This window comes from Salvia miltiorrhiza, chromosome 3 (assembly GCF_028751815.1).
Source record: "Salvia miltiorrhiza cultivar Shanhuang (shh) chromosome 3, IMPLAD_Smil_shh, whole genome shotgun sequence".
Classification (NCBI taxonomy): Eukaryota; Viridiplantae; Streptophyta; class Magnoliopsida; order Lamiales; family Lamiaceae; genus Salvia; species Salvia miltiorrhiza.
Window position 1 is genome coordinate 54,856,427 of NC_080389.1, and position 5,833 is coordinate 54,862,259.

Genomic DNA, 5,833 nt, shown 5'->3' on the forward strand with positions numbered 1-5,833 from the left:
AAGACTCGTATTGGTCTGTGGGGACAGCCGTCAACTCTGGAGCCGGGCTGTTACAGCTTCAGTGTCTGATAACACTCACTTTTTCATGGTTTTTTTTATGTTCTTATGATGTCATTTTATAGGAAATTGAGTGTTGGATGATTATTTTGTGCTTATATTGCTTTATCTTGTGAAATATGATATTTGCTCGAACTTTGATGGAATTTACAGAAATCTTGAGTCTGAATTTAGATGAGTGGTCTTAATGAAAGTTGTAGATCATTGCGATAAGAGTTCTTAGGCATAAACGGTTCGCAAATCCGAGTTCGGACGAGAAAGATATGGTCACAGAACAAAAAAGTCGCGCACAACAATGAATAGTGTCTGACGAGAAATTTCGAATTTTTGGGAATTTTCAGATTTTATCAGTATTTTCGAGTTCTGTATTGTATTTATCCCCTGTGCCTACATATAGGTCCTTTTCTTGACCTGTTAGACACTTCTCTTCACCTCTTTTCACCTATTTTTCACCTCTTTTCATATTTTTCAGTTTTAGACTTGGGATTTTAATGCTTTCATAGATTAGATTTATTTTCCTGCAAGATTGAAGACTTCAACATTCAAGTTGTTATTCAGATTTCTTTCCAGGTTTTATCAATTTTATTTATTTTTATTCTTTTCTTATTTATTATGCCTTTGATTTATTTCCTAATGTCTAACTAGTTTCTTTATCTGAACCCAGGACTTGTAAATAATTAATTAGATTTATGTGATTGATTTATTGATGCTTTTTTTCTTTCAGTTTATGATTCATAATTCATGTTGCTTGAATTCTTGTGAATTATCTGATCAATAGTTTGCATGTGTAGCTATTCGGTTTGAGACCTAACGAAGATAATTGTTTAGTGGATTCATGAATGTATGATATGATTTTAACCTTGAGACCTAACAAACATAGGTGGATCATAGGGAGCTATTCCTAGGAGCTTTTGGGAGTTAGTAGATTTTCTTGAGACCTAACGGAGATAGATAATTTACTAATCTACTGTCATTGTTGTTGTAGCGGGAGCAATTGATTATTTGTGTGATCTCTCATCATAGCTGGATTAAACTGTAATTAGGATTAATAGGTTGATTACGTGGATTTGATTAATGAATTTACTTCCCTAGGATTAGTCGTTTTATTATCTGATTTTATACCTACATTTTATTTGTTTTGTTCCAAAGTTTAGTTTTAATTAATTCATTGATCTTGGGAGTTGCCTGAATATTGTTAAAGTTCTCTTTTGGATTATTTAGAGTAATTTCGCTTATCAGTCCTTGTGGATACGATACTCTGCTTGCTATTTGTTGCTACAATTACAATGTTTTAGTTGCAGTTTTGTTACTAATAAATTAGTGATCAGTGCAATTCTCACGTATCCATAAACAGAATTTTGTTGTCCATCGCGTTGTGGTTGAGCCGGTTCTTTCCCTGTTGGCCTTGAAGATTGCTGTGAGATTGACTTGTGTCTAGCCCTCAAGGCCTCAGCGAAGGGCATCGAAGCTTGTGATCATTTGCCCTTGGCCGCCACCCTCACTGTCGCCTTTGTCGCCACTTGGCATGAGCTTCAACCTATGTTGCCTCCCAAAGCTTCACGTCGGCGGTCACACGCCTCTCATGACTCTTCACCCATCAGATTGTAAACGGCTCGGGCAGCATCGCTGATCCTCTCCAACACCCTCTCTTAATAGGCATCGCCTTTTTGGTCGATACCACATATGACATCGTTCGTCTCCTTGATCCAAATACGGCGAAGAGGTCGGTTTCTTCGAGCGTGTACATATGAAGCTCTTTTTTGTCCCCTTCCTTTGCCTCCACCTTTTTTCTCTTCCCCTTCGCTGCCGTCGACGTTAGTTGAGGCTTGGTCGAACTGAGGCCTTCTTCCGTATCCTTGCCCAAATTGACCACTGCGAGATTCGATCGGTTGGTAATACGATCTCGATAGACCGTCGCACCAATTTGAAGAAAAAAAATCAAGATTCACTACAACAAAATTCTCCTAATAGGACTCTCCCAAGTGTCCTTTTATGTCATATAATAGGACTTTCCCTTGTATAGGACTCTCTTAAAGAGAGTCCTTTTTGCGCTAGTCACAATATATATAATAGGACACTCATCATAATAGGACACCCAAGAAAGTCCTATTATAGGATGTTTGGAAAGACATTTTAGGACGCTCATGAGCGTCCTATTATCTACTACATTCTATTTCACAAAATTGCGCGTCCTATTATCTACTACATTCTATTTCACAAAATTGGCAGCGAAGATTTGTAGGTTTTAATAACATTAACATATAGGAGTATAATTTATTGGCAGGAACAAATAGTATATTTTATTGATTTGCAATACAGAAAATGAAATTCATTTTCCAAAGTTGTTATACACAAATCTATCTTGACAACAAGATCTAGATTAAGAGAATACAAGGAACAAAGCACAAACTTATAAAAAGCCTAGTGCCTAAAGACTCTTTCTAGCCCCATTTCATCATCGAAAAGGATCCCCACTCCATGCTGCAATATGAACCTGAGAAGAACATATACTTAAATGAGATTCAGATGGAACTGATTAATAAATGTTGATGTCACTAAGGATTAAGACACAAACTGCAGTCCTAAGCTGAATGTGAGGATAATCAAATTATGGAGAGCTATTACTTACTTGATACCTTCAGGTTGAAAAGATAAAAGCTTAGATTCGACATTAACTAGAAACTTGTCATGTTTGTCTGTTGAAAATATGAAATGAACGCACTTGTGGTATAGCCCCAACCAAATATAAACAGTAAAGTTCACCTTAAAGATTTGGAGTGGGCAGTGGGCAGCAGCAATAGCATGCCTGGGCAAAGGATCCAAGTTCTTTATCTGGAAAGTAAATGAAAAGGTATTACTATTAAGCTAACCATCCAAACTTTCAGTACATGCATCATTAGTTTCTGGAGATGGCTTTGATATTTCTACCATGAGAACATAATTTTCATGAAGATAAAGAAGAAGATTGCAGTACCTGAATCCCTTGACCACAAGAAATTGCTTGAAATCTGCCATCTTGATATCCCCTGGCAAGATTGTCTTCTTTTTTCTTTTCTTTTTTGAAATCTGCAGCATCTCAAGCATTCAAAGAGTTAAAGCAATGATGTTTACCTCAAAGCCAAGGAACATCAAAATTAGTTTATGAGTAGATGACTAATCTAAATTTGGAACCATAGGTAGTATTGAACTATGCAGAACTTCACCACCACAAATTTTATTCACTTCTTTTTTCCAAAAGCAAGACAGCTTCTAAAATCAATGATGCAACACTTTGAACTACAGACATTACCACTTCATTGAAGCTGAAAAAAAAAACAAGAGTTGTCTTTTAAGGGTAAAAGTTACAGAGTACAAAAACTACAATTACAAGTTAACAATCAAGAAATTAAAAGCATTTGGTAATAAACGTAGAGGTATTTACCACATTACCACGCATCACAATCGCTGTAAATCAAGAATCCATGCATGCTCAAAGGAAGAAAGTTCGATGCTAATTCCAAAACCTCATTGTGACGTGGCCAGTGCTGCTAGAAGACTCACTACCAGAAAAATGCTAATAAAGGCTCTATAATTATATAAAACTTTAAGGGGACTGTAATTGCAAAAGTAATCAAGAATGAGCTTTTTTACAAGGCTATCTCCTCTTAGAGCACCATCTCCTCTATTCATCTTGTCATCTGTCATCTTGAGTAATTTATTTTACCTAAAGAATGAGATAAAGTAAAAACAAATCTGTGAGAGAACCAAAATATATGTAGTAGTTTTTAAAAAATCGTGTCCATTTAATTTAAAACCAAAATCATTCAAGTTTACCTATTCTCCCAAGAATTCACTCTCAACTAAATCTGCTAGCTAGGATCATCGTTGGAATCAACAACCTGTTGAAGGAATCGAAAATGCAGAGTTATTTACACATAAATTCAAACTCTGCATTTAGAAAAATTGATGAAGAACTTCTATAAAGAGCATAACTTATTTCAAGTTTTATATATCAGATAAAATATTACACCGTGAAGTTTCAAACGGAAACGCAGTGCTAATTCCATGGCTGAAAAATTACACATAGTAGATTGTAAGAGAGATAAATCTCTAGTTCATAACAGAAGCATATCACAAAAAAATCAAAAGACAAAAGAATGGAGAACAGACATATCATGTAATGCATCAGTCATCAATACTTGGATGAAAAATATTACCTTGAACACAAACATAAAAGGAAAAAAAAAAACACAATTACAGACATTGCAAGCAAATTTACATAAATAAAAAAAATCTTACCGGAGATAGCGCGACGGTGGATAGTAATTCAATTTAGGAGCTACAATACAGGTGAGAGACTCGATCTCGACGGCGCACGTCGGTGGAGAGCGATTCAGAGCTCGACAGCGCAACAAACTTTGACGGTCGATACAGCAATTCAGAGTAGACGGCGCTGTGGACTCACGCAGAGGAGATGCCGCACGGTGGGAGGAAGGTAGGGCGGTGGGGCTAGAGATATTCAATTTGAGGATGAATGATGATCGAGGTCACCTGAGGGAATTGCACGATTAGGGTGGCGGACAAGGGTTTTGAATTTGGGGGTGAAGATGTTTGAAGGGTTAATAGCCGAAAAATACACGAGCTTTCACCGAATTTGCATATTGCACATGACCTTTAAAAATAGCCCCAGAATACACCACCTTTGAATTTAATCGCAAATTGCACCCGCGTTGACTAACACCTTGATCGGCGGTGACGTGGCCATCGGAATTTGTTGACGTGGACGATTTTCCGATGTATTAAAACGACGTCGTTTTGTCAAGCTCTTTTAAATTAAAAAAAATAATAAAAAAATGGAAAAAATCATTTTGTTCCAATTTTTCCAGTTTCCGGCGAGGAGGCCCGTTTCATTTTCCAGGCGATTTCTAGACGCCGAGCACCAGGCCAGCGCCCCAGATCCGCCGCCTTTTCCAGACGCCGAGCACCACCTCCACCTCCACCGCATCGCACAGCGCGACCTTGTCTCTGACCGCTGCGTTCCACCACCACCGTTCATGAACGTCGCCGACCACCGAGCAATTTCTCGGTCAACGATTTTAGGAGGTTTTGTTTGTTTGCTTGTTTGGGGTTCTAAAATCGCTGCTCTGCAATTTCTAAAATCGAGTGGTTGGGAGGTCGATGAAGGAGGAGGGTTTGCAGAGTGCGAGGCGGCGAAAAGTCGCGGGGGAAGAGGGAGGGCGGCGGGGCAGCGGAAGTCGCGGGGGAAGAGGGAGGGCGGCGGGGCGGCGGAAGTCGCAGGTAAGAGGGAGGGCGGCGGTAAGAGTCTAGATTCATGCCTAACGGCGGTGCTTGCCGGAATTCTGAGGTAGCAATTGCTGTAAATAGGCTCTGAATTGATGCTGTAAATAGGCTCTGAATTGTTGAGCGATGGTATGGATTTGACGGAGCGATTTTCTCGCTGCCGAAGGCTGGATTCCATCCGCAGTGGCCGTTGATAGCTCCGGTGAAGAGTGAGGTCCCTTTTTTGACCGGAAATGGTAGTAGATCTTCAGCTCTGTTTTGATTTTTTCTTGTTAAATTCTTGTAGATCTTGAGCTCATGCTTTGAATCGGAATGGGAGGTCGGTGATGGCTCGCCGGATTTTGGAATTGGTGACGGCGGCGAGGCGGATCGCCTAGAGCAGGAAGAAGGCAGTGAGCAAGGATTTTTTTTTTTTATTCTTCAAAATATCAAAACGACGTCGTTTTGCCCACGTGGCTTGACAGCGTGTAAAAAAAGCCACGTGGTTGTCCATGTC

At 39.2% G+C, this 5,833-nt stretch overlaps 2 long non-coding RNA genes across 2 annotated transcripts; both read right to left on the minus strand.

The window, feature by feature from the left end:
• Nucleotides 1–2,336: 2,336 nt before the first annotated feature.
• On the minus strand, nt 2,337–3,346 carry LOC131014494 (uncharacterized). The gene is made up of 4 exons (XR_009098233.1): nt 3,032–3,346; nt 2,821–2,889; nt 2,687–2,753; nt 2,337–2,551 (listed from the first exon to the last, which is right to left on the minus strand). It is a non-coding gene; the product is annotated as an uncharacterized LOC131014494 (long non-coding RNA).
• Nucleotides 3,347–3,486: 140 nt separating this feature from the next.
• LOC131014495 (uncharacterized) lies at nt 3,487–4,625 on the minus strand. The gene is made up of 4 exons (XR_009098234.1): nt 4,336–4,625; nt 3,871–3,935; nt 3,688–3,760; nt 3,487–3,596 (listed from the first exon to the last, which is right to left on the minus strand). It is a non-coding gene; the product is annotated as an uncharacterized LOC131014495 (long non-coding RNA).
• Nucleotides 4,626–5,833: the final 1,208 nt, after the last annotated feature.